Source organism: Mobula hypostoma, chromosome 16, assembly GCF_963921235.1.
Source record: "Mobula hypostoma chromosome 16, sMobHyp1.1, whole genome shotgun sequence".
NCBI lineage: Eukaryota > Metazoa > Chordata > Chondrichthyes > Myliobatiformes > Myliobatidae > Mobula > Mobula hypostoma.
In genome coordinates this window covers 32,552,024-32,578,770 of record NC_086112.1, presented here as the reverse complement: position 1 = coordinate 32,578,770, position 26,747 = coordinate 32,552,024, and positions in this window count along the sequence as shown.

Genomic DNA, 26,747 nt, shown 5'->3' with positions numbered 1-26,747 from the left:
GGATTTTCGCTTTTACGAAGAAAGACGTCCATTTTAAACTTGTGTTTACCCCGAGAAAGACTACCATGACCATGAAGCCTTGCGCGGGCACCAGTGCACATGCGGGTACATGTCAACTTTTTTCTACAACTCGGTTTTGGCTAAATCTTCCCAATTCCGGTAAGTGAAACTACACTGTACATACATTATTTCTACTTTATATAGGCTGTGTATTTATCATATCATTCCTGCTTTTACTATATGTTAGTGTTATTTTAGGTTTTATGTGCTATTTGGTATGATTTGGTAGGTTATTTTTTGGGTTTGGGACCACTCAAAAACTTTCCTCATATCAATAAATGGTAATTGCTTCTTCGTTTTACGCCATTTCGGTCTATGGACGGTTTCATAGGAATGCTCTACCTTCGGATAGCAGGGGAGAACTGTATACGTATACTGTAATTGATTTACTTATTTATTATTATTATTTTATTTTTTTTTCTTCTTCGATATTACGAATTGCATTGAACAAATTTCACGTCACACACCAGTGATAATAAACCTGATTCTGATTTTCAGGGTTGACTGCCCGGAGAGGGATCAGTACGATGGGACAAGCAGACAAGGAGGTTGCAGAGAAATAAACCCAGCAGAATGTGGAGATTAAGCGGGAGGGAAAGATGTGCCTGGTGGTGTAATTACACTGGAGAGGGAGGAAGTTCTGGAGAATGATGTGTCAGACGCGGAGGCTTGTGAGGTGAGGACGAGGTTATGTCACAGAGTGGGTAGACATGTCAGATGGATGTGAAGACTGCATTGATACTTGTGGAAGAGAAACACTATTTTCTGAAAAGAAAAGACATTTCAAATATTCTGGAGTGGGAAACCTCAACCTGAGAACAGATGGGGTTGAGTTATAAGAATTAAGAGAGGGGAATAGGATTCTTACAAGTGACAGTGTGGGAAGATGTTTTATCAAGGTAACTGTGGCAGTGAGTGGGTTTGTAGATACAGTGAGTGAGTATGTAAATAGATAATTGTAGCAGTGGATAATTTGTGTCTGGAGATGGAGAAAGAGGAATTAAAAAGAGGAGAAAAGTGTTGGAGGTGGACCAAATGAATTTGATAGCAGGGTGGAAATTGGACGCAAAGTTAATAAAATTGTTGAGCTCAGCATGGATGCAGGAATGCAGTTGTCAATATAATGGAGCAAGAGTTGGGGACGATTACCAGTGTAGGCTTGCAACATGGACTGACTAAAAGGCATGCCCAAGCAGAAAAGGCCTATAATTTCCGATGCAGATAAAAATTAGATGGAATTTCCTTGAAGCTTAAAAAAACAGGGCTTGAAGGAATGGTCGCTGGGAGGATGGTACAACAGTATCCTGGAACCAAACAGAATAGTTTCAGTCTAAAGCTGAGGAAGTGTCTTTGCTTTCAACAGATTCTGAACCTTTGGAATGCTTTATCCCAGAGTAATGTTGATGCTAAGTTATTAAGTACATTCAAAACCAAAGTCAGTAGATTTTATGACCTTTAAGTAACTAGAATTATAGAGTTGAGCAGAGAAAAGAAGAAAGGACCAAAGATCACATTAACCATGATCTTATTGAAATATGGAGCAGGTTCATGATTCTTTATGGCTAGATCTTGTTCCTATTTTTAAGTTCTTTTGATTTGATATGATTAGATAAACATTAGAATTAACTACATAAATCATTTTTGGAGATATAATGTATTGAGGTGATATGCGGATGATACAGTACTGATAGCAAACAGTGAAGTAAATTTACAGAAACTAGTATCTACCATCAACACAGAGAGCGAAAGACTTGGCCTAACCTTAAACAAAAAGAAAACTGAAGTAATGATAATCTGATATCCCAAAGAAATCTGATATCCCAAACTGTAGGATCGTATTGGGAAATGAAATCCGGAAACAAGTTCACAACTTCAAGTACCTTGGATCATAGGTAACATCTGATGGCAAATGTGAAACGGACATAAAAGCAAGAGTAGCAATGGCAAGAACATCATTTACGGAAATAAGAAACATCCTAACGAACAAGAAAATAGCAATTGACATCCGCCTTAGAACTCTCAGCTGCTACATTCTTCCTATATTGATGTATGACTGCGAGTCATGGACCATCACAAATGCAATGGAAAGAAGAATCAATGCAACAGAGATGTGGTTCCTCAGAAGAATGCTATGCATATCATATACGGACAGGATAACCACTGAAAAAGTTCTACAGAGAACGAAAACAAAATGTACATTACTTTAAGAAATCAGAAAACAGCACTCAAAATTCTTTGGACATATTATGTGAAGACAGACATTAGAACATTTAGTTACAACTGGAAAGCTGGAAGGAAAAAGAAGCAGAGGCAGACAGAATGAAAATGATAGATGGAATAACATGGTTAGAAACAGGGGAGACAACAATTACAATTCAGAGGGTTTGGGACCATGATGAATGTAGAGACATGATCGCCCACGCCGAACGGCAAGGCACCTGAATGAATGAATATATTGAGCTTGTGTGAGTGCTTCCGACAAAGCAAATACTGTAAGCTGATAGAAATATATCAGATTTCTGCTGATTAATAGAGTTTTATTTTTAAGCGCGCATGTGTGCGTGTGTGTGTGTGTGTGTGTGTGTGTGTGTGTGTGTGTGTGTTTGTGTGAGACATAGAACTACGGTTCTTAATAACAAGTAACCTATATGATTTTTATTTCCATTAGGAAAACTATTTCTTGTAATCTAAGAGAGAATCTCCTTTTATGAAGAATGCCAACATGATATTTTGTGTTGTCTGCAGGTGTGAAAATAGAGAAAGGTATATCAATTGGCCATCCATTACAAGTATAGACAGGAAATGTAATGTGGAGGCCATTTAATTGTCCTTTTAAGTCCAATGAATATATGATAATCCATTTAATTCCAAATAGAATATCCATTTTTACAAATTGGAACAAGACTTATGAAAAAGTAGAACAAGAGAATTCAATGGAAAAAATAGCTATCATATTCCGGAATTATTTTATTCTATCACAGAGAGAACCTTCTTCTGATATGTGAGTGGATATCTTATCCAAGTTGATATTAATAAGAGAATCGCTTTCCGTTTTTGTTAATCTCAGCAAGCACACTCTAACTGTTCCCATGGAAAGATAACAAGAATAAAATTGCTGTTTGATGGGTTGCAGGGGACTGTCTGATCTGAGCACAGTTTTGCAAGTCAATTCATGTAACATGATAGAGCTTATCAACATTGAATATTTCATTATCAGTACTGAATTGTCCCATATGGTATTTCATCATTACAGGTTTATTTTACACATGGATAAATTACAATACATGAGCAAACCCATTGCCTTTCTGACCCATTCAGATACAACTCCTGTATACTATGTTCAGCTTTATTATTACATTTGCAGCCTTCAATTTTTTTTTACTGGAATTACATTTTTTTCAATTCTGATAGTCAGTACCCCTTGTAGTCAATTTACCTAATGACAGTTTTCTGCCAGCTCCATCCCAAACTCCAACATCCTTTTCCCAATTAAGCCATGAAATCCACCCGACAGATAAAACATTTTCCTCAGTAAGTCATTTTTTCTCTGCACCTAGTAAGCAATAAAATCTAAACGTGGACTGTCAATCTCTCAGCATGTTGCAATGCCTGCTGACAGAAATTGTTACAAATAATTAAACATCAAGTAAAACGGTAGGTTTAATTTCTTCTGTGTTTTTTTTAGTTAAAACATTATTGCACTGTAGTCTAAAATTACTTAGTGTTTTATTTTAACATTTGTTTGAGATACATAAATTAATAATTGAATCAAAATGGTGCATAAATGCAATAGCCAGTGCGCAACTAGTTAAAACTAAACCTCAATAAATGAAATAGAAAGTTGTTTACGAAGTCCCTGCATTTAACTATCTTAAATATTTGTTTGTTAGTTGAGCCCCTATTCAAAATGAGTGATAAATATATGGAGACAAATAACTTAGCACAATGTAAAATGCTCTTCAGAAGCCAGCTTCAGACATATTGACTGTCAGATTATGACATTCATTCCACAACTAATTCAACCATAAGTCATGTTGAAATTCGTTATACTATGCCAGGGAGCAAATGTAAGAAAAGTTCCTATTTAAGCAATCAAAATCATTCACTATGATCAATGTTAAAAAAAACCTAAGTATTCAGGAAAAAGCAAGGTATCATTACTCAAGAGAGGGAGCAGAGATAAACCAAGTAATTACAGCCCTGTGAGTCTAATTCTGAGTGTTAGGGAACTTGATGGAAACATTTCTGAGAGACAGAATTAATATACACTTGGAAAGACAGGGATTAATCAAAGAGAGTTGGCTTTATTAAGGTGGGGATACTATCTGACCAATGATTGAACCTTTTCAAAGCAGAAGTGTATGTGTGGGGCCAGTGTAGTTGATACAGTCTGTTTTGCCTTCAGTAAGGCCTTTGATAAGGTTTGGCCTGAGAAATTTGTCCAAATTTATACAGCCTATGGGATCCAACACAAAATGGCAAATAGATTACAAAATTAGTTTGGCAACTGGAGACAGGCAGTGATAGGAGGGGGTTGTTTTTGCATTGTGACCAATTGCATGCAGTGGTGCTGGGACACTTAATGTATGTTATATGCCTTAACAATTGGAAGTGACTGTAGAAGGTAAATTTGTAGATAGGTATAGTCATCGATTATAGGATGATGTTGATAAGCAAGGTGTGCAGAACAATGGCAAGTGGAATTTAACTTTCTATTAACTACGAGGTGATATATTTTGAGAAAACTAACAAGGGTAGGTCACATACAATGAATGATAGTATCCAAGGATACAACTGAGATTAAAAATGTTAAAGATTAGCTTTATTTGTCACACGTACATTGAAACTTTGAAACTTACAGTGAAATGCAATGTTTGTGTCAAATCAAATCAGCGAGGGTTGTGCTAGCGGCAGCCTGCGAGTGTTGCCATACTTCCAGCAGTGCCACAACTTACTAACCCCAATTCTAACTGCAAACGTTTGGAATATGGGAGGAACCGGAGAACCAGGAGGAATCCTCCGTGGTCAGGAGGAGAATGAAGAAACTCCTTACAGCAATGGGAATTGAACTCCAATCAATGATCACTGGTGCTATAAATCAATTACTCTAACCACGAAACTACCGAGCAGAAGGTACATGGTGTATAAGTTGAAGGATCCCTCGTGGCTTCAGTACAGATAGATACAACAGTACAAATGCAGGAATAATGTAGACAGTTTTGTAGAAAAAGAGACCATTCAACTTTTCTGATAGTTTCCCTTTCCACAGATGCTGCTTTATTGGTTGAGTTCTTTCAAGATTTCTGTTTTTGATTCGGATTCCAGCATCTGCAATCTTGTTTGTTTTCAAGCACAAGTAGATAAGTTAGTGAATAAGCCATCCAAAGTACTTCTCTTTATTAGATGTACAGAGAATGGAAAACAGGGAACTTAGTGCAGAGCATCAGTTGGGCCACTGCTAACGTACTGCATAAAATTCTGGCTCGCACTCTAGAGGAAGGATATCATTGTACTGGAGAGAGTACAAAGAAAGTTAATGTGGATATTGGCTGGGATGGAGAATATCAGTTATAAAGAGACACTGGCCAGGATTGTTTTCCTTGGAGCAGAGGAGGCTGATGAGGGTGATAAGGTAGATGGCAGGAACTTTTCCCCATAACAAAGTTATCAAAAACTAGAACACTTAGGCTTAGGGTAAGGAGCAAAAGGTTTAGTGGGGACCAAAGAAAGAAAACTTTCACCCTCAGATCCTTGCTCAAATTATCCTCACGGATGGTTGGAATCTAGAACACACTGCCTAAGGGGATGATGAAGGCAATCTCTCAACATTTCAGAAGTAGCCAGACAAACACTTGAATTGCCAAGGCATAGAAAGTTGCATAAAATTGCTGGTAAGTGGTGGTTGTCAGTCGTGTCCAACGATGACAGGAAAGTGGAAAAGCCATTGCACTAAGACAGTTCCAGTCTCTTGCCCTCAGAAGTCTGAGTCCAGTGGTACGAGCAAGCTTCACAAACTGGGGTATTGCCTGGTTGCAGTGGATGACCATGACCTATTCTGTGCCTTATCATGCCCTTCGCTCTCCACAGACTGTCGCAGTACTGCGTTCCAGGTCATTGGATCTCACTGTAGATCTTATCTGCCCAGTCCACAGGAGCTGACTTCACATGCATATCCCTAACGCACCAGGGTATGAGGTTGCTGGCTACCCTTACCTGGTTTAGCCCATCTGTTGAAGTGGTGTACTGGGGTGTGGTCGCTGTTGCATGTGAACGGTTTCTTGGAGCCACAGGTGAGAACTGAGTGTCCAATGGGGACCAAAGCTGAGTGATCTGCCCCAGAATGGACACAACAAGGCCCTTCACCAGAGGTGCTACCCTTCCCTGGACACCCCATATACCCCAAGGATCTGAAGGTGAAAATTTTCTTTCTTTGCTCCCCTCTAAACGTCAGCATAGATATGATGCACCAAATGGTCTGTTTCTGTACTACATGGTTCTGCATTAGGTGCATAATTTTAAGAACAAAGTCTTCTGGTAAAATTGATGCATCCAAACCATGAGATCCTTTGGAATCAATGATCTGTGCTGTATTAGCCTATCACAAATGAGCACACCAGGAGAACCGATATTGGTCTGTGCGACCCAGGCAACAACCAATGGTCAGTTAGAGGTGTTCTAGATGATGGGCAGCTTCCATGATATGTTTTTTCATCATTCTGTATTATTATTGGCATGAAAGGGAATAAATAAAAGAAAGAAAGTATAAGTAAAGAATATCTCAAAGTATTTTACAGCCAAAGAAGTACTGTACTTTTAAACTGTAGTCACTTTCCCATTAAAAACGTAAACACGAGGAAATCTGCAGATGCTGGAATTTCAAGCATCACACATAAAATTTGCTGGTGAACGCAGCAGGCCAGGCAGCATCTCTAGGAAGAGGTACAGTCGACGTTTCGGGCCGAGACCCTTCGTCAGGACTAACTGAAAGAAGAGCTAGTAAGAGATTTGAAAGTGGGAAGGGGAGGGGGAGATCCAAAATGATAGGAGAAGACAGGAGGGGGAGGGATAGAGCCAAGAGCTGGATAGGTGATTGGCAAAAGGGATATGACAGGAACATGGGACGGGAGGCCTAGGGAGAAAGAAAGCGGGAGGGGGGAAGACCAGAGGATGGGCAAGGGGTATAGTGAGAGGGACAGAGGGAGAAAAAGGAGAGAGAGAAAAAGAATGTGTGCATAAAAATAAGTAACAGATGGGGCACGAGGGGGAGGTGGGACATTAGTGGAAGTTTGAGAAGTCAATGTTCATGCCATCAGGTTGGAGGCTACCCAGACGGAATATAAGGTGTTGTTCCTCCAACCTGAGTGTGGCTTCATCTTTACAGCAGAGGAGGCCGTGGATAGACATATCAGAATGGGAATGGGACGTGAAATTAAAATGTGTGGCCTCTGGGAGATCCTGCTTTCTCTGGCGGACAGAGCGTAGATGTTCAGCGAAACGATCTGCCAGTCTGCGTCGGGTCTCACCAATATATAAAAGGCCACATCGGGAGCACCGGACGCAGTATATCACCCCAGCCGATTCACAGGTGAAGTATTGCCTCACCTGGAAGGACTGTCTGGGGCCCTGAATGGTGGTAAGGGAGGAAGTGTAAGGGCATGTGTAGCACTTGTTCTTCTTTCAGTTAGTCCTGACGAAGGGTCTCAGCCCGAAACATCGACTATACCTCTTCCTAGAGATGCTGATGCCTGCTGTGTTCACCAGCAACTTTTATGTGTGTCACTTTCCCATTGGTGTTTCCATACCAGCCTGTGATGCATCCAGTTAATATTCTCTCCACCACACATTATAGAAGCTTGTCAAATGCAAAGGAACACCAGCAGCCACTTTGCAGCCGGCAAAACTGCCAGTATTATTAATATCATAGAGTCATGGAGAAGTTTAGCACAGAAGCAGGCCTTTTGGTCCACCTAATCTATGTTGAAAACACTTAAGCTGCCTACTCCCATTGACTAGCACTGGGACCATAGCCCTCCATACCCTTACCATCCACGTACCTATGCAAACTTCTCTTAAACATTGAAATAGAGCTCGCATGCACCACTTGCGCTGGCAGCTCATTCTACACTCTCACGACCCTCTGAGTGAAGAAATTTCCCCTCATGTTCCCTTAATGATTATGTGATAATCATCAGATAATGTTCTACTTATATTGAATAAAAATAAAACAAATGTTGATTTTGGAGAAAATCCATTTTATTCTTTCATATGGTAATATGGGATTTCTCATGTCCAAATGAGAGGGCAAATAGGGCCACAGTCAATATCCTATTTGGAAAAAGATTTATCTTACACTGAATCACAGTATTACAGTGGAACATCAGCCTGGTTTTGGCAAAGCTGGTAGAGTTGATGCGTCACTGCCAGGTACTCAGATTCAATTCTGATCACAGGTCCTGTCAGGATGAATTTCGCACATCCTCCCTGTGATTGTATGGTTTTCCTCTGGGTTCTCCATTTATCTCTGATGTCCCAAAGATATGTGAGTTGGTAGGATCACTGGCGCCTGTAAATAATCCCACGAGTGTGGGTGAGTGCGAGAACCCTGGAATAGTTGACAAAAATATGGGGAGAATTAGAAATGGGACTAGCATAGCATTACTGTAAATGGATGACTGTGGATGGTGTACATTTGGTGGGCTAAAGTGACCATTTCAGTGTTGCAGTGTGATTTTAACGCTGAACTCTCTAATGTGGGACTGAAATTCACAGTCTCCTCTTTCGGAGAGGAAGTTGTTACCAGTACAAGAGAAAACTGCAAAAAATTAAAGGGTATCATAATATTTTAACCAGAACCATAATTGGAGACCTAAAAATAGGTAGAAAAGTTCTGTTGTTTAAATACAAGTCTGTTCCATCTCCCTTTCAGTGTTGGGGCAGACTGGTTGGAGTTTGTTCAGATTCATCCTTACTTCATAAATTCAGCAGCGTAGCTATGGAAGAAAAGAAAATGAAGCTTAATGTGTTTCAATTTGTGTTTCTTAACAGCCACATCTGAACTATACCACTCTTTCAGATGAAATTATAATCTTCAGAATGCCAAGTCCTTTTAAGAGAAAGCACCCTGGGAAAACCTTCTAATGTTGGGGTAATCGATTTTAATTAGATCTGATACTAGTTAAGTGTGCCACCCTGGTCAGTCAGTGTAACATCTCATTCAGCTGGATTACCCAGACAATGAAATCGTGACCAAACCTTGGCTTGTCTGGATATATTTTTTTAATGTGTGACAGTCTTTGCCTCCATGTTACTTCAGGCAGTGCATTTCAGATTCTGAATATCAACTGGGTGAAAAAAAAAATCTTCAGATCCTCTCTAAATCTCCTATCCTTTACCATAAATTGCTATGGAGAAAATCTTCTTACTACCTACCCAATTCATCATGAGACTGTCTGGAGGGAGTATTCCCTCCAGCTGAATTGCAACTCCAAGCTAACGCGATGAAGTCCTTGGGGATTTCGCTTGCCCATCTTTCACAAGTTTAGCTGAAATCCTGCATGCAAGGGATAAACAGGATTTATGCTGATCTTCCACTGAAATTGTACTGCCTCTTTGAATTATCAGGGCATATTCCTTGTGGGAGAAGAACTGAGAAATTCTGAAGCATGTCAAGCATCTTATGTTCTAAATTCAGCCATAAGCAGATTGAAAAAAAGTACATTTTCCATGAGTAGTTTGTTTTCCATTGCAGGCCTCAGTTACACAAAAGAAGACCCCATAAATAAGAAATAAGATTTACATCCTGTCTAGCGTTATTTCTATTCATAGCTGTTAAAGAAATATTACTAGCCCAACACCAGGAGAACTCCCATCCTTCAAATATTATCGTGGAATCTTTTAATTTTTCCTGAAAAGGCAGAGAGGTTAGTTCATCACCCGAAACACTGAACTGCACATCTAGGTAATACATTCACTAAACAGAAATACTTCAATTTTGAAGAAAGAGAAACCTTGAAGATCAAGTGCTGGAAAATAGGATTGGTATAAATAGAGAATTAATGGTCGGAATAGATATGTGGGCCAAAAGGCTTGTTCCTGTGCTCAGTAACTCTGGGATTATACAATTCTAAATGTATGCACCAGTAATATGTAATTAACTGTGCATAACATAATAATATACAGTATATGTAACTATATTAAACCATTTTATCAATTTATCAAGTTAACAGTACAAATAACCAAAAACTGCTGCAGTAATATTTGCTTACTGTGATTTATTTCAGCAATTTTATCTTCATATATCATATATCTTCATATATCTTTCCCACTGCTGCTTTCCCTCTTTATCCTCTCTTCAACATGTTAATTTTGCTCATGGTTATCATGCACTCTCCGTTAACGTCCCAAATGTATACGTCTATATTTCTGTTTTGACTGTGTCAATAATATTTCACATCTGATTTCAATTCAGCTGATGCCCTTGCAAGCTCACTTTCCAGTAACATTTACTCAATAATCTGGAATAGCATTTCTCCTCCTTAACCCAAGAGACTCCTAGAAGTATCCTAGTAAATTGCCATTCCTGTTGAATTTTTTAACAAAGCACAGGCTTAAACCTAAAACCTTTCAACGAGGATTGCTTGGTTATACACTGAATGGTGATCACTAAACCATTTGAGAATTGGTTAATTCTTTTTCTCATTAAGCAAGAAACTTAAGTGACGCCACATATCAAATGCTACAAAATCAGATTTAAAATGATTCCAAATACTTGATCATGTTTCTCACCATTTGTATAGATCATGTATGTGCTCTTAGTAACACATGTTCTGTATAATTTGATTCCAACAATAGATATGAAACAAGTATTTTAGTTGAACACTTTACACGATCTTTGTTGTAAACATTTTTTAAACATCATATTGGAAGGAAGTGAAACGTTATCCAATCTTATGTAATGTAAAGTGCCAATGCTATTAATCAGCATTGTCCCAAAGCTGCTACAGTGGGTAACATGTTACTATTTTAAATAGTCATAAAAATAAAAAGACACCATTTTTCTCCACTCTAAACTTAAAAATGGCCAAATATTTCAGATAAATGTGCCCATTCATGTGTAGTGTATTTGACAGCAAACTGAGCCAACTTCTATTAAATTCCTACAAAACAGGAAACATATGTGACAGCTTTTGTGGTTAAATATTGAGGACTGACAGTGAAACGTGTTTCTGCTGGAAGCAATGTGCATTTGAGAATCCAAGACTCCTATCAATTTCAAAGCTAACAAGCTTGAGACCAGCCTGCCACCATAAATTGTATTAGATTAAAAAGTGACCTTGTACATGGAATCATCTGCCTCACTCAGGTTTTTATAATCACATGATTTCAATTTTTAAAAGACCAATTTGCATTCAAGTATCTGCTATGAAACTGTTGTGAATTCTGATTCTTAAGAGCATTGCTTCCTTCGGATTTCTTGATGTGACCATGATTGTTTCAATGAATACATGGAGGGTATATTTTTCAACTTTGGAGTATAAATTTATGCAAAGAGACAGCACAGTAGTGTAGTGGTTAGTGCAATCTCTTTGCAGTGATTCCCAATCAGGATTTGATTCTGGCCACTGCCTGTAAGGAACTTGTGTGTTCTCCCTGTGACGGAATGGGTTTCCTCCGGTGCTCCAATTTTCTCAGTCATTCCAACGATGTATGATTGAGGTTAGTAAGCTGTGGTCATGCTATATTAGTGGCAAAAGCATGGCAATACTTGCGAGCTGCCCTGCACAATCCTCACTTCACGGAAACAATGTATTTCACTCCATTTTTCATAGACAGGAGACATTTGGCAGATGCTGGAAGTCCAAAGCAACACACACAAAATGCTGGAGGTTCTCAGCAGGTCAGGCAGCATCTATGAAAATGAATAAACAGTCGACATTTAGGGGCAAGACCCTTCTTCAGGACTGGAAAGGAAGGGGGAAGATGCCAGAATGAAAAGTTGGAGGGAGGGGAGGAAGGATAACTAGAAGATGATAAGTGACAGGTGACAGTGAGAGCGGCTGTTGGAGGGCTCTGCACTCCGTGATCGGTCACTCTCTTGCTTTCTGTCTCCATGGTGAGTGAGAGTTTGCTGCCGATCCTCAAGTCTGGGAAGTCGAAATAAAAAGCAAGGTCTCCGAGTGACTGTAAAATTGAAATAGTGGCTGTTTGTCTCCCTTCTCACTGCAGCAGGAGTGCTAAGTGCCGGGAGGGAGAGTGGTGGGGAGGGATGATGGGCAAGGGAATCATAGAGGGAACGATCCCTGCGGAAAGCTGGGGGACGGGGAGGTAAAGGTATGTTTAGTGGTAGGATCTCTTTGGGGATGGCGGTAGTTGCAGAGAATGTTGGACGTGGGGCTCATGGAGTGGTAGGTAAGGATGAGAGGAACTCCATCACTGGTAAGGCAGAAGGAAGATGGAGTGAGTGCAGACGTCCAGGAAATAGAGGAGATGCAGGTGAGGGCAGTATCAAATGGTTCAAACAGTTCTATTTATTTTCAGAGAATGTATACAGTATAATCTGAAATACTTGTCTTCGTAGACATTCACAAAAACAAGAAGAACCCCAAAAGAATGAACAATAGAAAAATGTTAGAGCCCCAAAGCCCCCACTCCCCTCCCCCATGCAAACAGCAGCAGGCAACAACGCATCAACCTCCCCCTACCCTTTTCAGCAAAATGCATTAGCGTCCACAACGCTCCCAGCAACAACAAAGCACCCAAAGAGAGACCATGATCTGCAGTCATCAAAAACTAATGTTTACGCGACAGTCCTACATAACACAGGCTCCCTCTCTCACTAACAAGGGAACCAGAGATATCGCCCATTTTCACAGCGAAAAGGGAGGCTGATTGTTGCTGTTACGATATTGCAGTCTGCCACGGTGCTTTTTATTCCGAGATCCTTCGACTCGAGAATTGGCAGCAAACTCTTCCACCATCAAGAGGAAGAGAGAAAGAAAGTGTGACTGCTTGACTACAGAGACCTCCGTCCATTTCCGCCACAACAAAATCTTGATGGTCCATCTCCCATGATGCCTCATTCAGCCACACTGGCCTAGAATCAATCGTCCACAGAGCCGCACTCCAGTAGTGCCATCTTCCAAGCCACGCCTGGAGAACGTTGACCAGCAAGCTCCAGGAATGGGAACTCATCCGTCGTACAAAAACACAATTTGAGTGCCTCTTGCTGATCTGGGTCTCAATAAGACCCCAGCCAGCTTGAAAAGGGGAAAAAAAAGAGATAGTAAAGAGAAGAGATTAAGTTGTTTCTGCAGATGAGCTCAAAGAGGCAGCCACTTGGCGCCATCACTGGTGGAAAACCCCATTTCAAACCATCAGAAAGCTACCTCATACATTATTAATGACCTCAGCAACCCTGGAGAACTCCCACCCACTGCCATCAAACTCATAGCTCCCTTACTATGCACTGCTGCCTTCTACCCCCTACCAAGATCCGCAAACCTGACTGTCCAGGTAGGCCCATTGTGTCTGCCTGCTCCTGCTTCACCGAACTCATGTCCTCATACCTCGACACCATTTTATCCCCCTTGCTTCCGTCCCTTCTCACTTATATCGGCAACAATTCTCATACTCTTGGTCTCCTTCCTAACTTTCAAATCCCTGGCCCTGACCTCATCATTTTCACCATGGATGTCCAGCCCCTTGCACTTCTATCGCTCATCAAGAAGATCTTAAAATTCTGGGCTTCTTTTTAACAAAAGACCCAACCGGTTCCCCTCTACCACCATCGTCCTCCATCTGACAGAACTGGACTTCACCATCAAAATTTTTTTCTTTTGGCTCCTCTCCCTTGCACAGACTCAAGGGGGAGCCATGGATACCCACATTAATGCCAGCTATGCCTGCCTTTTCATTGACTACATAGAATAGTCCATGTTCCAAGCCTTCCCCAGTGATGTTCCCCAACTCTTCATCCGCTACGTTGACGATAGCATTGGTGTTATCATTGTGCTTCATGCACCCATGCTGAGTTCATCAATTTCATCAATTTTGCCTCCAACTTTCACCCAGCCCTTAAATTCACATGGTCCGTTTCTGACACCTCTCTCCCCTTTTTTGACCTCTGTGTCTATCTCTGGAGACAAACCGTTGACAGGCATCTTATAGAAAAGAAACAATGGTAAAAAATCATTCCGTGTCTTCCCCAAACAGAATGGATTGGATAAACCATGAGATCTGCATTCTGCTGAGGGCCAGGTCAAAGGCATTCAAGTCTGGAGACCAAGAAAGTTACTAGAGGTCCAGACACGATATCTGAAAAACTGTCTCTCGGGCAAAGTGGCAATTCCAGACTAAACTTGAATCATCAAAGGGGTGCTCAAGAGTTGTGGCAGGGCTTGAATACTATCACGTCTTATAAAGTTAAATCAAACAACATAGGCTACAACAAGGCTTCGCTTCCAGATGATCTCAATACCTTCTGTGCTTACTTTGACCATCAAAACATGGAGAAACAATCAGGAACTTCCATAGTGCCAATGATCCTGCGATTTCAGTCTCTGAGGCTAATGTGCAAATAGCCTTTGGGAGGGTGAACCCACGACAAGCATCCAGCCCAGATGGGGTAGCTGACCGTGTACTAATGACTTGTGCTGATTAACTGGCTGGAGTGTTCACTGAGATCTTCAACCACTCACTTCAGCAGTCTGACGTACCCACCTGCTTCAAGCAGGCGTTAATTATACTGGTGTTTACGAAGAATGTGGTAACCTAACTCAATGACTATCATCCAGTAGCACTTACATACACACTAATGAAGTGTTTTGAGAGATTGGTGATAAAACATATCAGCTCCCGCCTGAGAAGTGATTTGGATCAATCTAATTTGCGTACTGGAGCAACAGGTCCACAGCAGATGCCATCTCAATTGGCTCTTCATTCAGCCCTGGAACATCTGGATAGCAAAGATACTCTTGAACCGAAAATACTACAAAAAAATAGTGGATTCGGCCCAGAAACTCCCGATTAAAGCCCTCCCCACTATGGAGAGTTTCTACATGAAATGTTGTTGCAGGAAAACAGCATATACCATCAGGGACGGCCACCACACAGGACGTGCTCTCTTCTCGCTGCTGCCATCAGGAAGAGGAGCCTCAGGACTCACACCACCAGGTTCAGGAACAGTTTAAATTGAATTGAATTGACTTTATTACTGATATCCTTCATATACATGAGGAGTAAAAATCTTTACATTATGTCTCAGTCTAAATGTGCAATGTGCAATATATAGTAATTTATAACAAATAATATGTAGAACAGGATAGTCAATATAACATAGAAATGTAGTTGTGTCAGCATGAGTTAAGCAGTCTGATAGCCTGTTGGAAGAGGCCTGTTGGTCCTGGCTTTTATACTGCGGTACTGTTTCCCGGACGGTAGCAGCTGGAACAGTTTGTGGTTGCGGTGACTCAGGTCCCCAATGATCCTTCAGGCCCCTTTTACACACCTGTCTTGTAAATGTCCTGAATAGTGGGAAGTTCACATCTACAGATGTACTGAGCTGTCCGCACCACTCCCTGCAGAGTCCTGTGACTGAGGGAAGTACAGTTGCCATACCAGGCAGTGATGCAGCCAGTCAGGATGCTCTCAATTGTGCCCCTATAGAAAGTTCTTAGGATTTGGGGGTCCACACCAAACTTCTTAAACCATCTGAGGTGAAAGAGGCACTGTTGTGCCTTTTTCACCACATAGCCGGTATGTACAGACCACGTGAGATCCTCGGTGATGTTTATGCTGAGGAACTTAAAGCTGTTCACCCTCTCAACCCCAGATCTATTGATGTCTATAGGGGCTAGCCGGTCTCCATTCCTCTGGTAGTCCACAACCAGCTCCTTTGTTTTTGCAACATTGAGGGCGAGGTTGTTTTCTTGACACCACTGTGTCAGGGTGATGATTTCTTCTCTGTAGGCTGCTTCATTATTATTTGAGATTAGACCAATCAGTGTAGAGTCGTTAGCAAATTTAATTGGTGCTGTGGGTGGTGACACAGTCACGGGTATACAAAGTGTAAAGGAGGGGGCTTAGTACACAGCCCAGAGCGGCACCTGTATTGAGAGTCAGAGGGGTAGATGTGAGGGAGCTCACTCTTACCACCTGCCGGCAATTTGACAGGAAGTCCAGAATCCAGCTGCACAAGGCAGGGTGAAGACCGAGGTCTCCGAGGTTCTCGTCGAGCCTGGAGGGAATTATGGTGTTGAATGCTGAACTGTAGTCCAAGAACAGCATTCTCACATAAGCATCCCACTTCTCCAGGTGTGTAAGGACGGTGTGTAGAGCTGTAGTTATTGCGTCATCTCTCAATCGGTTGTCTTGGTAGGCGAATTGTAGGAGTTCCAGTGTGGGCAGTAGCATGCAGTAGATGCAGTCCTTGACCAGCATCTCAAAGTATTTGCTTATTATTGAGGTGAGTGTGACAAGTTTGTTGTATTTTCCACATAGGTTGAACACACAAGTTGGTGCATTTTTCCATTGATTCTATTATGGATATTATTCTGTTATGGATTTATTGAGTATGGGTTATATATGGTCTCAAAGTCATATATGGTGACATATATGTACATTGATAATAAATTTACTTTGAACTTTGATTCTTATGGTTATCTTGACTATACTTCTTCCTACACTGTCTCCTGCAAAAATGCTATTTCGTTTTCTCAGTTCCTTAGTCTCCGCCATATCTGTTCTCAGGATGTGGTTTTCCTTTCCAGGACATCAGAAATGTCCTCATTCTTCAAAGAAAGGTGTTTCCTTCCTCCACCATTGATGCTGTCCTCACCCATATCCCCTCCATTTCCCAAACATCTTATTTCTTCTCACCAGCCTATCAACTCCCCCTGGGGTCCCTCCACCTTTCCTTTCTTCAATGGTTCACTTTCTTCTTCTTTCAGATAACTTGTTCTACAGCCCTTTACCTTTCTATCCACCTCATTCCAGCTTTCACCTTCTAGCTATCCCCCTTCTCTTCTCCCACCTTTTTATTCTGGGTGTCTTCCCCCTTCCTTTCCAGTCCTGAAGAAGGGTCTCGCCCCAAAATGTTGACTGTTTATTCATTTCCATGAATGCTACTTGACCTGTTGAGTTCCTCCACCATATTGTGTGTGTCACCTCTATGTTTCAATGTTTTGATGTACCTGTGACAAATAAAGCTTATCTAAATTTGGTGGCAGCAAATTAGCTGCCTAACATAACACTCTCAAAGTTCAAAGCTTGAAGCTTCAGATGGTGGAAGCATGAATTAAAATAATAATTAAAAAAGAAGTGGAAATACTCAGCAAGTCAGGCATCATGTGTGGAGAAAGAAACTTAGTTAATGCTTCAAGTAGATGATCTTTCATCACAGCCATTAGAATCAACTCTGAAGAAAAGTCATCAAGTTAATATGATAATTCTATTCCTTTTTCCATAGATGCTGCCTCATCTGCACAGTATTCCCAGTACCTCTGTTTTTAGTAATATAGTCACAGAGTCATAGACATATAGTGTGGGATACTACGGAGCTAGGCCCTTCAGCCCATCATGTGCATGTTACCCATTGTACCCAATTCCCAGTTACCTGCATTAGGTCCTTATCTTTTTGTGCCTTTGTTGGGCTATTTTGCCACCTTTGACTTTATACTTTATGGATTTGTATCTGAACCACCGGAGGTGTCCACATTATTGTCTATTCACAGTTATTTTGTCTCCTGTATTTACAAATAGCAAAAGTGAGAAATGATGCACTTTAAGAGAAGTAGACACCAACCATAGTCATAGCCTCAAAAATTGGAATGTGAAGATTACGTACAACCAACTTATTAAGATCTTTGTTGATGACATGAAAATGTGTGGTTGAGAAAGAGAAAAAGAGTTAGGTGGCTCATTGGCCCCTACAATTGCTCCCGGTGTGTAGGTGAGTGGTGGAATCTGGAGGAGGTGATGGGAACATGAGGATAAGATGTTACAAAGAAAATTAGCAGGCAATGGGACTGCACTGACAACCAGCAAAGACTTGATGGGTCAAATTGCTTCCTTCTATACCATAACAAAAATGGGGAAATATGGGAATAGTGTTCACCCGAACAAATTTATTTTTCCTCCGCCAGAATGCTGTAGCTTGAGTAGCTTCCTTGCTGCATCATAAATTTCCATAATTCTCCAAATTTCTGTGTTGAAACTAAGAAAGCCATGTCCATACATTTTTCTGTTAAGTCGGTGAAAAACTGAGATCCTTACAATTTAGGGAAATAGGGTGTTAACTTCTTCACTTCTCAAAATGTGCATCTAAAACACTGCTTATTGGAGTTACCGTAACACATATTAGAGTTCAATCATGCAGTGAGATTAACTGAAAGTGCTCGATATGTTCATCGATTCATTAAACTGGAAACTGCATGGGAAGTAATTTTCAACTGCTTGGTTATTCTCTATTTGATGAGATGAGTTTCACTTGTTTCCATAAAATTCAAAATACCTTTACTACTGCTGAGAATCAGAATCAGAATCAGGTTTATTGTCACTGAAACAGCATATGTCATGAAATTTGTTGTTTCTCAGCAACAGTTTTACCAAAAGGAATATTTACTAAGAAGATTTCTTGTGCACTTGGACCATTGTTTGATGATCATGTGAAATTTCTCCTACCTACAGTATGTTGCACCAAATTACTCTTTAAAGCTTAATACTTCCGAGCGACATATCTCCTTTGACTCTCGCCAGTTTTTGTAGAATCACCACAGAAGGCATGCTATCTGGATGCATTGTGGATTGCTATGGCAACTGCTCTGCCTGAGACTGTGAGAGAGCTGTGGACACAGCTCAGAACACCACAGAAACTAGCTTCCCCTCCATAGACTCTGTCTACACTTCTTGCTGGCCTCAGTAGAGCAGCCAACAGAATCGAAGACCTGGCTCACAGCAGACATTCTCCCATCAGACAGATGATACCAAAGCCCGTAAGCAAGCACGTATAGACTATTGAACTACTAAGATAAGTTGGACTTTTGACCTCATTATGGCCTTGCACCTTATTGTCTCCCTGCACTGCACTTCTTCTGTAATTATTAAACTATTTTGTCATTGTTCTACATCAGTGGTCCCCAACCACCAGGCTACAGACTGGTACCAGGCCGCAAAGCATGTGCTACCGGGCCGCGAGGAAACGATACGAGTCAGCTGCACCTTTCCTCATTCCCTGTCATGCACTGCTGAACTTGAACATAGGATTGCCAACTGTCCTGTATTTGCCGGGACATCCCATATATTGGGCTAAATTGGTTTGTCCCATACGGGACCACCCTTCTCCTGTACTTCTCCTGCTAAGGTAGAACGTTCCCATGAAACCTTTCATGCCCAAAATGGAGTGAAGCGAAGAAGCAATTACCATTAAGTTATATGGGAAAAATTTTTGAGCGTTCCCAGACCCAAAAAATAACCTACCAAATCATACCAAATAGCTCATAAAACCTAAAATAACACTAACATATAGTAAAAACAGGAATGATATGATAAATTCATAGCCTATATAAAGTAGAAATAATGTATGTACGGTCTAGTCGGAAAGACGAAGGCAGAACCGATTTGTGGGAGAAAAAAATCGGCACGTACGCGCATGCGCGCACAGGCGCCCACACAATGCTTCATGGTCATGGTAGTCTTTCCTGGGGTAAAGTGTCCCAGGATTTGGGACTGCTACTTTTGTCCCTTATTTGGGAGTGAGAAAGTGAGTTGGCAACCATAACTGTAAAAGACATGTTGAGGTGAGTTTATCCCCACTTGAACACCCCCCCACCCCGGTTGGCAGGTCCACAAGAATATTGTCAATATTAAACCGGTCCGCGGTGCAAAAAGTTTGGGGACCCCTGTTCTACATCAGTACATCAACGTGATAAAATGATTTGTACAGAGAGCATCAAAAAAAGGTTTTCACTGCACTACATGTGACAATAGTAAACTAATTTGCCAATTTACAATTCAGTCTTCACAGTTCTGCATTGTCTAGAACATTGCCAACCTTCAGATGCGCCATGCAACTCTTGTGCCCCCATTCAATTCTGGTTAATAATATGTTAATATAGAACTTGTGCATGAAAAAAATCGCATCTGAACTCATGCGTGAAAAAATTGGCACATGGAATGTAAAAGATTGGCCACTCCGGTCTAGAAGCTTGTAAGAGTTGCTTGTATATAATAAAGCATTCCTTGATCCATGGTGCTCTCATTGCTTCACGTGCTGTCTAGATAATGTGCTATCTGGAACACCTCAATAGTAATTTAATAAGCTGATACACATTATAGCTTGAGGCTAGCTCTATGGCTGCAAGTAATCACTGTGCTACAAGTAAATACAATGCTCCATAATTTTCAACACGGCTACAATGATACAGCTGAAAGCTGCTGGCAAATTCAAAGCCACACTCCCCATGACAACCAGCCAGAAATATACACATTTTGGCTGGTATGGAATCTCCAAGGGAGAAAACAAACTCCACATCGACTCAAAGAAATTATTGTCCCGATCAAGAGAAACTACTGGAGGGAGATCCTGGGCACTAGGAAACCATCAGATCATCCATGTCCACCGTAAGTAAAGTCTGGAAACCACTGTATTTTCCTGCAACAGTGAAACCCTGACAAATGAGAGCAAAAACAGAAAAAAAGTAAAATTCTCATGTATATCAGAGGGTGATAACTAAGGGCTGTTTCTCAGACAGGAGACTTGTGTCTAGTTGTGTGCCACAGGAAAGCACTGGAACCTTTGTTGTTTGGAATTTATATCAATGATTTGGATGTGAGCGTACAAGGCATAGTTAGTAATTTTTCAGTTGATACTAAAATAAGCGAGGTGTTGATAATATGAAAGGCTTTGAAAAATTACTGGTGGATTTGGATTAGCTAGGTGATTGGGCTGAGGATTGCCAAATGCCTTTTAGCACCAATAAATGTGATGCATTTTGCTTTGGGAGATCAAATCAGAGTAGGACTTACACAAAGAATGGTAGACCCTTGGTGGTGAATGAAACAGCGATCTAGGTGTGCACGTGCATAGTTGGCTTAAAGAGGCGTCACATGTAAATACGGTGGTGGAGAAGGTGTTTGACACACTGACCTTCATCAGGTAGGGCTCTGAGTATAGGAGTTGGGAAATTATGATGAAGTTATATAAGCCATTGGTGAGGCCACACTTGCAGTTCTGTGTACATTTTTGGACACCCGATTAAAGGAAAGATGTTATTAAACTAGAAAGGGCACAGATAAGATTTATCAGGATGTTGCCTAGACTTTGAGTTTTAAGTTATAAGGAGGAGTTGTGCAGATAAGACTTTATTCCCTGGAATGAATGAGATTGAGGAGTGGCCGAAAAGTGGTATATAAGATCATAAAGGGCATGGACAGGATGAAAGCACATAATCTTTTTTCCAAATATGTGGTGATAAAAGGAAGAGGGAATTGGTTTAATATTAGTGATGAGAAATTTATAAGGCATGTCAGGTTCAGCTCCTTCACACAAGGAGTGGTGCACATTGTGATTTGAGCTGCAAGAACTGACCGGAAGTGCACTGAGAGCGGTAAGCGTAAAGGAGTTGGGTGCTTACTGTTCTGGCTAACAACAGATGGTGCAATCCGGGGTATATTACGATCGAAGAACGTGTTTGCAGACTGGATATTGAACTTTTTACTGTTGGACTTCGGCCACATTCCACCGTGATACACTTGGCAGCATGGGAGGTCGTTCCTGCCTGTGGCCATCGAACGTGCAGCTCCTCCCGTGGAGGGTCAGACACCCTGAGCCAATAGACTGGTCCTGGACTTATTTTCCATCTGGCATGGTTTGCATTTTGGTGTTTGGTTGTTGGGGTTTTTTGTATTGCTATATTTATGCTCTATTCTTGGTTGGTGCGGCTGTAACGAAACCAAATTTCCCTTGGGATTAATAAAGTATATCTATCTATCTATCTATCTGTCAATCTAAGAAGCAGTGGCTGATTAGCAAGATTTAAAAGCCAACTAGGTAAGTACTTGCACATGAGAGGTTCAGAGTCCATGAGTTCAATGCACGCAGATGGGACTAACTCACTGAGCGACATAGATGGTATGAACAAGTTGGGCCAAAGGCCTGTTTCTTTGCTATGGAACTCTGTGACTCAGTGACATAGATGCCTAAATTCTTTATCAGTTATCATGAAGGACAGTGATGTGGCAAGCCATTTTAGAAATTGATTCATTGCTTTTATCAATGTAGATAGATCTGCAAAGCAAGAGAAACAAGAAAGATTACAGATGCTAGAGCACACAAAAATTGCTGAAGGATCTCAACAGGTTAGCTAGCATCTGTGGAGAGAAACGAATAGTTGTACTTTTGGATCAAGGCTATTCTTTTCTCCCATGGATGCTACCTGACCTGCTGAATTCCTCTGGCATTTTTTTTTGAAGATCAGGAGTGGTGGCAGAAGGGATGGGGTTTATGTATCACCATCTACACTTTCCCATCTGATGATTGGTGAGCTGACTGCAGTGTGCAGAATGTTGAAGTGCTAAAAGAGCTCTATATCCACCTCAGCTTTGTGCTGAAACTCCACTCTTAGTCTTCCCGATAAAAGTTCTGTTTCTAGCCAATGCAATTTTCTCCATGTCATAAATACAGTCACGGCACTGGTGTTTACCCAACAATAGCAGACATGTCTGTTTATAAAAAGGAGGACAATCCATCTAATTGCTGCCCATTCAGTCTATTCTCTATCATCAGCAAAGTGCTGGAAATTGTCAGTGTCTAACTTGAGTCTCACCAGGACCACCCACCTCATGAACTTATCACAACCTTTTTTCAAATATGTATCAAAGACTTGAATTCTAAAGTTGACATCAAAAATAGCATTTGGTGAAGTGCGGCATCAAGACTTCTGGAAATTCAATGGACACCTGGGGAAAGCATTACAATAGCTCGAGTTACACATCACACAAAGGAAAATAGTTGTGATCATCATAGGTCAACTATCCCTTCCCCAAGACATTACTTCAAAATTTCCACAGTTCCTTCATTGCAACTTCCTTCCATCATAAAATAATATGTGTGATTGACTGGTCCTCACCTGCACTGCACCTGCACAGTGCAAGAAGCTTGGCATCATCCAGAACATAGCAGGCTTCTTAGCTGACATTGCTTAATCATATCTTCCATCTGCCATTGGCAACAGTTGTTGTGGTATACACTATTTACAATTTGCATTGCAATTATACACAGAGGCTACACTTACAGTGCCTTCCAGATCCATGACATCTATCACAAAGAAGGACCAGGGTCCAAGCAACTCATGAAATGCTAGAGGAAGTCAACAGGTCCGGCAGCATCTACTGAGGAAAATGGACAGTCAACATTTTGGGTCAAGGCCCGTCATCTGGATCCTCAGCCATCCAGATGAAGAGTCTCAACACAAAATGTCAATGGTTCATTTTCATCCATAGATGCTGCTTGACCCATTGAGATACCCCAGCATCTTGTGTATTGCAGATGTATTCCAACACCTGCAGTCTCTTGCATCTCCATGGGGTCTAGGTATATGTGAACACCACTACCTCCACCCTTCCAAGTCACACACTACCTTGACTTTAATTGGGGTGGGGGGAAATATGATGCTATTAGGCAGGAAATCGGGAAAATAAATTGGGAGCAGATGTTCTCAGGGAAATGCACAGCAGAAATGTGGCAAATGTTCAGGGGACATTTGCATGGAGTCCTGCATAGGTATGTTCCATTGAGGCAGAGAAAAGATGGTGGGGTTAAAGAACCATTATGTACAAAGGATGCAGAAAATCTAGTTAAGAAAGAAGGAAAAGCTTACAAAGGTTCAAGAAACTAGGTACTGTTAGAGCTCTAGAAAATTACAAGGTTGCTAGGAAGGAGCTAAGAATGGAATTAGGAGATCCAGAAGGGGGCATGAGAAGGACTTGGTGAGCAGGAATAAGGAAAACCCCAAGGCATTCTACAAGTATGTGAAGAGCAAGAGGATGAGCCATGTGAGAATAGGACCAATCAGGTGCAATAGTGGAAGCGTGTGCATGGAGTCAGAGGAGGTAGCAGAAGTACTTAATGAATACTTTGCTTCAGTATTCACCGGAGAAGATGACCTTGGCAATTGTGGGGATGACTTACAGCGGACTGAAAAGCTTGAACATATAGATATTAAGAAAGAGAATGTGCTGGAGCTTTTGAAAAGCATTAAGTTGGATAAGTCACAGGAACAGATTAGATATACCCCAGGCTACTGTGGGAAGCAAGGGAGGAGATTGCTGAGCCTCTTGCGATGATCTTTGTGTCATCAATAGGGACAGGAGAAGTACTGGAGGATTGGAGGGTTACAAATGTTGTTTCCTAGTTCAAGAAAGGGAGTAGAGATAAGCCAGGAGATTATAGACCAGTGAGTCTGACTTCAGTGGTGGCCAAGTTGTTGGAGGAGATCCTGAGAGGCAGGATTTATGAGTATTTGGAGAGACGTAATCTGATTAGGGATAATCAGCATGGCTTTGTCAAGAGCAGGTTGTGCCTTATGAGCCTGATTGAATTCTTTGAGGAAATAACAAAACACATTGATGAAGGTAGAGCAGTGGATATGGATTTCAGTAAGACATTTGATAAGGTTCCCCATGACAGGCTCCTACAGAAAGTAAGGAGGCATGGGATCCATGGAGACATTGCTTTGTGGATCTAGAATTGGTTTGCCCACAGAAGGCAAAGGGTGGTTGTAGATGGTTTATATTCTGCATGGATGTCAGTGACCAGTGGTGTTCCACAGGGGTCTGTTCTGGGACCTCTCCTCTTTGTGATCTTTATAAATGACCTGGATGAAGAAGTAGAAGGGTGGTTGGTAAGTTTCCTGTTGACACAAAGATTGGGGGTGTTGTGGATAGTCTGGAGGGTTGTCAGAGGTTACAGCAGGACATCAATAGGATGCAAAACTAGGCTGAGAAGTGGCAGATGAACTTCAACGCAGATAAGTGTAAAGTAGTTCATTTTGGTAGGTCAAATTTGAAGACAGAATATAATATTAATGGTAATACTCTGGGCAGTGTGGAGGATCTGAGAGATCTTGGGGTCCATGTCTATAGGATACTCAAAGCTGCAGTGCAGATTGACAATGTTGTTAAGAAGGCGTATGTGTTGGCATTCGTCAACTGTGGGATTGAGTTCAAGAGCCGTGAGGTAATGTTACAGCTATACAAGACCTTGGTCAGACCCCACTTGGAGTACTGTGTTCAGTTCCGGTCACCTCACTACAGGAAGGATGTGAACACTATAGAGAGAGTGCAGTGGAGATTTATAAGGATGTTGCCTGGATTGGAGGGCGTACCTTATGAAAATAGATTGACTGAACTTGTCTTTTCTCCTTGGAGTGACGGAGGATGAGAGATGACCTGATCAAGGTGTATAAGATGCTGAGGGGCATTGATCATGTGGATAGCCAGAGGCTTTTTCCCATATTGTTGGATATTTCCTCTGCTGAACATTCATTAGAACTTAATCAACTTCTGAGTGGACGTTTAACTGTTGTAAACTATCAGTGAATGGTCCTCTCCTATAATGAGAAACAAGATCAACAAGTCTTAAAAAAAAATCAAGATATCAGCCTACAATATTGACTTGACGTAAAATCATGCAACACTCATGACTTAAGGCCATAGGACCATAACACCATAAGACATAGGAGCAGAATTAGGCCATTCAGCCCATCGAGTCTGCTCCCCCATTCCATCATAGCTGATCTCGGATCCCACTCAACCCCATACACCTGACTTCTCACCATATCCTTTGATGCCCTGACCAATCAGGAAACAATCAACTTTCACCTTAAATAAACTCACGGACTTGGCCTCCAACACATTCTGTGGCAGAGCATTCCACAGATTTACTACTGTCTGGCTAAAAAAATTTTCTCCTTTGCTCTGTTCTAAAAGGATGCCCCTCTTCTCTGAGGTTGTCCTCTGGTCTTAGACTCCCACCATAGGAAACATCCTCTCAACATCCACCCTATCTAGTCAATTCAACATTCAGTAGGTTTCAATGAGATCACCATGTTTTCTTCTAAATTCCAGTGAGTACAGGCCTAAAGCAGACATACACTCCTCATATGTTAACCCCTTCATTCCCAGAGCCATCCTCGTGAATCTCTCTGAACTTGGAACCTTGCATCAGATGAGTATGATCAGACTGTCTCTTGCAGTCACAGCAAAGGAAAGGATGTCACAAGTTTCCACAAACAAAATGTTTAATATGAAGCCGAAGCAATTGTGAGATGCATTGAGTATAAAAAGCATTCTTCAAAAAAAAACGTAAAAGAGGTAAGCTGCTGTCTATTAGCAACAGGAGAGAAAAACAGAGGCAGCACGGGTAGCACGTAAAACTTTAATGCTTGCTGTCAAAAAACATCAACGTGATTGGTTCAGGAGTTCAAAAAAACTATAATTTGAATTGATCAAATAAAAAATTGTAAGAAAAAAGAAAGAAAGTCAGAATCTGAGGGCTCAGAAGTAAGGAAGCATTGCTTATTAATTGGATTGTAATTTTTACTTCCATTGTTTCTGTGGTGCTAATTAACAGAGTTTTGACTTTGAACCACACTCATGAGAGTGTAGTATGCTCTGACCCTGTGTCAAATTGA